Source organism: Haplochromis burtoni, unplaced genomic scaffold (assembly GCF_018398535.1).
Source record: "Haplochromis burtoni strain Fernald_Lab_line unplaced genomic scaffold, NCSU_Asbu1 Contig_306, whole genome shotgun sequence".
Lineage (NCBI taxonomy): Eukaryota > Metazoa > Chordata > Actinopteri > Cichliformes > Cichlidae > Haplochromis > Haplochromis burtoni.
This window is the reverse complement of record NW_024582667.1, coordinates 628,567-636,778: the sequence shown is the minus strand read 5'-3', so window position 1 is coordinate 636,778 and position 8,212 is coordinate 628,567. Positions and strand designations below refer to the sequence as shown.

General features: G+C 42.2%; 1 protein-coding gene across 7 annotated transcripts in view; it reads right to left on the bottom strand.

Annotated features, from left to right (window-relative positions):
- LOC102295242 (forkhead box protein J3) overlaps positions 1 to 7,125 on the bottom strand; it is an 82,261-nt gene extending 75,136 nt beyond the window's left edge. For 3 of the 7 annotated variants that reach the window (XM_042228125.1, XM_042228124.1, XM_042228129.1), the window contains exon 1: positions 6,668 to 7,123. The gene's annotated coding sequence lies outside the window, so the exon portion shown is untranslated. Of the gene's footprint in view, positions 1 to 5,590; positions 5,627 to 6,667 lie in introns of all 7 variants that reach the window. The other 4 variants (XM_042228126.1, XM_042228127.1, XM_014341359.2 and 1 more) reach the window with 4 other exon arrangements.
- Between the last annotated feature and the right edge of the window lie 1,087 nt (positions 7,126 to 8,212).

Genomic DNA, 8,212 nt, shown 5'->3' with positions numbered 1-8,212 from the left:
AAAAAAAAAAAAGGTTCTTCTTGTTGCATTACTTCTAATGCGGTGACTGGGCAGTGATGCAAACAACACAATTCCTGCTGATACTTGTCAAAACCTTACAAGGCTGAACTCTGCATCCCTCTTCAGGAAACATCAAAAACAACATACAGACAAGATCTATTTCAAAGAGACTGTTGTTGAAGAGGAAATAAAGGTGGCGATGAAATGAGAAGACTCTGGCAGAGGATCACACAGAAACGGCACGGGTTCATTAAACAGGGTTTCAGTATGGTTGTGCATATTCAGAGACAGAAGCGGTTTGCATTACGCTTAAAAAACAAGATATTTTAGATTTCTTATCTTTCACCCATCAAAGAACAAAAAAAGAAGAATGTAAAATATTAACTTTCTTAGTGTGACAGTTGTGATATATTAGTTGGCAGTTAAAGAAGAGATTACAAGCATTTTTTTTTTTTAAAAAAGCAAGGATTTAGACATTTATGAACAAGAAATCTCTTTCCTCCTAAGAATTTAAACGCATCACTCTCTGCACTGTGGATAGAGCTTTCATGACTGTGAACATTGTCCCTTTAAAAGAGTTGAGGGTATGTGTGTGATTGAATGTATTCACCCATTAGACTTTGTAGCTGTGATGCACTCACTCAGCTGTATGCATCACTAACAGCTAACAGTCCCCTGCTGCTAGCAGGCTTTTAGACTGAGAGAGGCTTTACAGTTCTGCATTTTAATAGAGAACTTTGAATGGAGTGACGGGGGATGGGTGAGAGAAAGCGAGGTGGGCTGGGGGGAGGAGGAGGGAGCCAAAAGGAAAGAGGCATCAAAATATTTTCAGAGGAAAATGAAGTAATGACAAAATACCCACCCGGAGCGTGCAGAGCAGAGGGGGTTTCTGGGAAGGACTGCCTTGGCAAGGGTAAGGCTAATGTGTCAAAAGAAAAGTCTGTAGGCACACTGAGCGCTGTCATGTCTCAAAGTGTGGGCCATTCAAAGGAAGAAGGAAAAGGTCCAAAAAACCCGTATTGAACATCTTAATTACTTTCTGCTTCAGCACAGAAAGCACACCCCTGAAAAGGTTCAATTATGAGATATCAAGGCAAATCAGATGCCCTCGCAGTGGCTGTTTCCTTATCCCTCAATGGAGCTGGGTTAAGCAATTATAACTTGATACTGTCTACTTGTTTTTAAAAGGAGACCTGGAGAGGCATCGATGTAACGCACTGTTACACAGTGAGATACATTGAGTCTTTAAAGAAGAGAGTGGTAAGGAAAATGAAAGTTTGAAAGAAAGAAGAAGAAGAAGAAAAAAAGTGGATACATTCATACCAAGGATAATAATTTATCCATAACAGAACAACACTTTAATCATTTTTTTTTCTCTGGGTGTGTGTGTGTGTGTATGAAACCTGCTGGCTGGCTCGTGTCAACCGAGTCAATCCGGTGGCATCGCTACTGAAACAGAACATTACTGACTCACACTGTTTTTCTCAAGCCTGAAAGAAAACCTGACTGAAAGAAGGCAAGAAAAATCAGTAGGTTCCACTGAATCCCTCAAGGCCTAGAATAAAATATTTAACTCGCTAAGCCCACACAGAACATTACACCTGAAAACATCTGCCAAGGTAGAGGGAGTTAGCGACCCAGAAGACTTACTAGCACCAACTAGGAAAGAGCTATCAAAATTCCAGATTCTGACAACGGCAAAGTTAAAAAGGCATATTTTGTCATAAATAAAACATAGGAGTGCAGCATTTCGGAAAAATCCCCCAACGAAAGGTCCCGAGAGAGCGATGGGATGCTGTTTGTGAACTCACGCTTCGCACAGTAAAGAGGGCTATAGCACTGCGTCACCACGACTCAAACTACATTCCCGCATCCAGCCCTATTCAGCGAGGACTAGTCCTCTTTAAAAATTCATTAATTTACAGCAAAAATAGATTAAAGCGCCCAACTGCACCAACCTAAAAAAGTTTGGCTTGTGAATAGCATTAATAATGGAAGCAAGCATCCAAAAACCTAGAGGCCCTGGCTTGGAGGCATGGCTTAGGTTTTGTTGCACTTTATAATGGAGAGTCATTTACATTTTTTAGAAGTATTACAGCTTTTTGATGCTTGTTTATAATTGCATTGTTTTACATGCAAATTGGCTAACAATTGTTACTCATTAAAACCTAACCAGAGTAGCAGAGCGCTCTCAGCTTGTGCAAGATGCAAGCTTTACATCAGGTTAGCAGTGGAAGCTTTGCATCTCTCGTCTTGCAGGCAACGCTGCTGGCGAGTTCAATCCAAATGACGGCCCTTTAAAAGTGATCATCCCCTATCTTATCTTTTACTTATCTTTCTTTTTTCTTTCCCCCTCCAAATCATAGCAATGCTTTTACTAACAGAATCAAAGAGGATTTTGACAAGATAAAAGGATTTGCTACATTCGAATTCAAATTATGTGTACTTTCCTGGGGACATGACAAAAAATCACAGTGACTGGGAGCACTCAGGGAACTTAGAGGGACTTAAAAAGAGAGAAAGTCTGCTCTAATGCCTTGTCGAAAATATCGCCTTCTCAGCCAGACGACGGAGACCGCCGCGTTAGATCGCCAAACATCATCTGCGTACGTAGATCAGCCAAAACATAAAAGCAACTAACAGGGGAAATGAACAGCTATCAAGTATGACTAATAATCATCTCATTACAATGCAGCGTAATGCTGGGAAACCTCAGTTCCTGCATTCATGTGTATGTTACTTTCAAATATACCACCCACTTAAAAATGATTGCAGACCATGCTCCCTCCCCTTTGCTACAGCAAAAGACAGCACATCAGCACATGACGCCTCGCCACATCGGCATAAGAGCTCAGAAGCGCTCAAGGAACACCACAGAGACCCCGAGGCTTTCAAAGCTCCCCAGATCCAAATCAGATCAAGCAGGATGCTCAGGTACAAGGCTGATGGGGTGGTGGTCACCCCAGTTTTAATCTTGTGGCTAATCAATGTATAGCAGCCAGGGCATGACGCTTTTCATATCTACGGGTAACATCGGGTCATCTAAACAATCACTTTAATTATTTAAACAGTTGATTATTGATTTGACCGGAGGTAATTAAAGTGACCTGATGCCCTAGTAACGCAGTAATGGCCTGGTAATTACAGAGGCAGATTAAAGGGTTTTCTTGCTAAACCAAACGAGACCACCTCCTCACCTCTTTTAATAGCTACTGCCACGCTATCTTCGAGCAAGGCAGCTAAATTACAACCCCTCTAGCGGAAGTGTCCACGATAAAGAGTGGAAGATGGCTCTCAGGGATCAATCTGTGTAACAGAGGAGCGTGGGTGTCTGTGTTTGCTAAAAGCATATTGTTACTTATTAAGTTCTTCATTAAGCAAACAGATCTTTCCAGGGTTAAACACCGACCGTCTTTAACAGCACATACGTGTAATAAGGCGAGCACACAGTGTGTCTGCTTACAGGCGTCAATGCTGCTGTAAATTCAGGCAAAATATTTTTCCACAGCATGTCAAAGAGATTGGATTTTTACTTATGAGCTGCAAAAAAAAGAGAAAAAAAAGACTGAAATAATGCGTGCTAACACTGATCATGCTGGGTTTAATCAATAAAGCAAAACTCTATATGAGCACCGCCCAGGCACCAGGATGCTGGGATTGATTCTACACCAATCTGCAAGAACAATAAAACCACCTGCCTCATGCGTAAAGTTGCCGCTTGTCCCGACACAGCGTTTCCCACAGATTCTATTTGTGGCAGTAGCAGCGGGGCTTTTCTTTTTCTGTTAATGCATTATTAATTAATAGCGCATATAAGGTGCCTCTCCGCAAACACTTTAATTGCCGCTTTCTGACAAATAAATATCGAAGCAGTATATTTAACTGCCTCTCCAGAGAGCGTTTCATCCCACTGACAGACTCCCAACTCTTCTGACTCCAGCTGTCGATCGTAGTTCTTGTTCTGCTTTGCAGTTCTCCGCCTGCAGCAGACTGGCTGGTGTGGCTCTCCAGCTCGCAGCAGAACAAGGAGAACCATCGGCTGCGGTCTAAGATGGTGGAGTCGGAGTAGATCTGACCGCAGGACAAACTTACTAGAGAAGCTGAATGATATCGAAGATGCCGCAACAGCGACATCATCACCCTGATGGTAAGGGGAAAAAATGAAATGGGAAGAACTGGTTAGCAGTGACTGAACTGTTGAAATCAGAGCAGTGAGTACATCACAGATGGTGGTTTTCGGTGGAATGGATGAAAAGATTCAAATAAAAATGTTAAGATGAGACAAGATTCAACTTAACAGCCCACTTTGGACACAGAATCTCTTGAGCTGCCCTGTAATGTCTCGCTGCCGGATGTGGGGCCTCTCCATGATTTGCTCCCCAACATCCCGCTCACCCTTGATGGGACTGGGACCTCCATTTGGGATTGGGTTGTGCTCTGGGCCGACTGTGCTGCTGGGAGAAGCGCTTGCTGTCAGGGAGAGTCATCACTGTGTCGCAGTGGTCGGTCTGAAGCAATGTTTAGGTGTGGGGTATGTGTCAAAGTAATGTCAACACCAGGAGTGCCAGGACTCAAGGTTTCCCAGCACAATACTGCACTGCGATGAGTGTTATTCACTTTTTTCTGTCAGCAGCTTTAATGCTGAGGATGTGTGTATGTGTACTGTAATTTTTCTTTCTTTCTTTTTTTAATTCAACAGGGTGACGCAAAAAGACCAAGTGTAGGTTTCTTAAGAGATATAAACTGCTTAACAAAGCCCACTTTTGTCGCAAATTTGTGGGAAGTTCTGCGTCTCAAACTCCATCACGTTTTAATTGGGAGGCAAATCATTCTTGGCAGACACTGAGAAGAAAGCCTGGCTGCTCAACACGTCTTGTGAAGTCACGCAAAAAGAATATATTACAAGTCATAATGAATATGCAGACAGACAACATCAAAATTTTGACAGGCAGATACGATTTGAAAACTGGCATATGGAGTTCATCTTTATCAAAGAGACTGAAACGCCTGTAGTGCATCCACAAATAGCCCGTTAATTCAACTTTCAAAAAGTCATTACTACACTCGGTTCTTGGCATTGCATTTGCTGACATTGACGATAATTACAACGACCTTTCTGATGATAAAACACAAATCAGTAAAACATTATGAAGGGTTCCTTCTCGCCACGTTTCATGAGATTCTGCATAACGTTTTAATGAGGCATTTAGGGGTCTATGAGTGATCTACTGAGAAAGTCTACAATGGCAATCAGCAGTGAGTGTGGCAGCTGTTCAGCAATTAAAAAGCCAAATTACCCTCAATCAACACCATTTACAAGCACAAGTAAATCTCAGAGCAAATAATGATGAGAGAAATCTGTTCAGACAGCTCTCATCTTGATAGGAATTAGAGACGCATCCAAATCAGGAGCAGGGCTTTCTCTCTCTAACGCTTCCTCAGTCTGTCACACGAGCACGCGCGCACACACACAAACCCCAACTCCCCTTGTCTGAATATTTTTGGCGAGATGAAGTTGTATAGTACTGGCTAGCTAAAGATACTGCAGCATAATGTAAGACAAAGAGTCCTGTCGGTATTAGACGGTTACCTTTGATGTTAAAGCTATGGTGTCTTCATGGGCAGCCTATAGAAAAGAAATCCACAGTGAATGAGCAAAACTGGACCATGACCAAACTCAGCTCGCTGGAAAACTAAAGAAAAGTCATCTGCATGCATGGCTCAAGGGCAGCTGTGTCTGCATCAGCTAAACTGTTAATATCTTCAAGTAGCTCAAATCATTTATTTTAAAGTATTCAGTAAATTCATACTCTCCCTCTCAATATATATAAAGTATATATCAGGGTTAGGTCTTTTTTTTTTTAAGTCTTAATACAATATACATTAAATCCTTAATACATTCTCTTAAACTTGACACGGAGAGGCTCTGAAATCCACGACCGAACAAAGACATCAGCATCTACAAACACTGACAGACAGCTTCTTACTGACACACTGCCAGTGTTCATATAATCTAAACTTTTATAAAATACCTCACGCTGTTAAACAATACCAATTACAAGGAAAAAGGCTCATTTTTCCTTATACTACTTTTTCCTTCCATTGTTATGTGAGCTACAAGATTAATGTGTTTTGTTAATGCACAACTGATTCGCTATTATATATATTTATATATCAAACATAAAGCAATTGAACTGCTTTATGGATAGACCACTGCATCACTGTGGAGCTCAGCTTTCTGTAAGCCTCTGCTGCGAGGCTTCATGCTTCCCCTGTTATCACTTCAAAAGTCTTTTATTTTAAATCTCTGGCCGGCACTGTCCTCCGCGTATTGCGCGTCCCGTACAATTCACTGCTTGGATAATTGTTCTATTAAGCACCACTTTCCTAACAGTCTTGTAAGCAGACAGCCTGGCTGTGCCGACGGGAGCATCGAGATAATAACTTAGGGAAGTTGACTTTATCCAGCAGACGTGGTATAACGGCACAATGCAACGCTTGCATGCATTCATATTGTCACAGACAGCGAACTTGTCATGGCCTGCCGTTAAGTAAAAAACAAAAACAAAACAAAAACCGCTGGCTTTGAGCACCACCGCTGTGCGATCATTTGTCCCAAATCCTAATGAGCAACATATTCAAACATTCTTGTGAACGGACTACTCACCGTCGCACGCGAATACGAGAACCGGCTCAATTTGTGCACTCTGCTTCAAGCAGCTCCAGACGCTGTTCTGCACTTGAAAATCCCCTTCGAAGACAGACACACACATAAAAAAAAGCTCCTGTGGTGCCTTTGCGCTGTCACTCTGGCTGCGTGCGCACGGCGCTCTGCAGGCGTCAAACTGACCGCTGCTGTGGTCAGTCGACAAGTCAAGACTGGAGGACTCGACCCGCTATTCGCATTTGCGCTCATCAACGCAAAGATCCCGGGTCTCAGTGCTCCGCTCGGCTGCTAAACCACCGGAACTACTTCCAACGCCAGCCGGAGCACGTTGAAGATAAATTCATGCACCACAATAGGAAAAAAATGAAATCAGATCCATTTAACTAGTTCCCGGTTTTAATATTAATGAGATTCCGCCAGGACATGCCTACCACTGCTATGACTAAAATAAACGCCTAACATATAATTAGAATAGACATATGATTTTAAAAATAGAAGCCCACTGTGCCGTGTATATTTGTTAAATGAGCCTGTTATTGTGGGATACAGTTCTTATCGTTAATACAGGAGCACGCCAGTGACTTTGACGCTTTCATTCCGGTTGGATACAACTAAAGAAAGAGGCTGCCCGCACCTTCCACACGCCACAAAACTCCAAATTATCTTAGACAAGCAAACATGCTTCAGTATGTTTCCCTGTCTACTTTGTGGCAGTGCAGGAGCTAGATAATTGCATTTAGTGGCGCTTCAGATCACGCTGTTCTGCTCCAGAAACAAATTTGGGGCTTTGTGGTCATGTCTTATCTGTGATAGGTATTCCCCAGTTTAGACTGGATGCCGATAATTTGTTGATTATGAGAAAGACTTGCATGCAGACACAGCGCACCCACCTGGAGAGGACAACAGTTAAAGCAATTTGTTGAAACGGAATCTTTTATACCTATATATACATATTTATATGTTTGCCATCTTTTCATTCAAATTTCAGTTTCCTGCTGCTAAGTCGTTGTGTTACGCGTATATAAGTGCAGATACACAGCGATTACAAGTTACACAAATGATTTTCTACCAGCATCCCAACATGTTTGTTTGAGACATTGCCCATCAGCTGTGCGGTCACATATATGTCTGTGAAGGTTCTCAGTCATCCAGGTCATCGTAGTCACATATACCTCACTTCTGAGACTCAAAACACCAGCCAGGCTTCTTTATCACTGTGAACAACGGCTTTATCTGTTACAGTACATCATGGTATTTTCCATCAACTGTACAGTCTTGCTCCCTTATGGACACTGCGAGAGTGATCAGCGCCGGGCTTATAAACGACTCACTGCTGCACTCCTCTGGATGATGGGGCTGATTGCAATGGTTGATGGGATATTTTGTCAGAGCCTGGGCACTGTGAAGGAGCAGCGGCTGTACACTGTTGCCCTTTTACTCCGTATATCTGGATGATAGATAGATAGATAGATAGATAGATAGATAGATAGATAGATAGATAGATAGATAGATAGATAGATAGATAGATAGATAGATAGATAGATA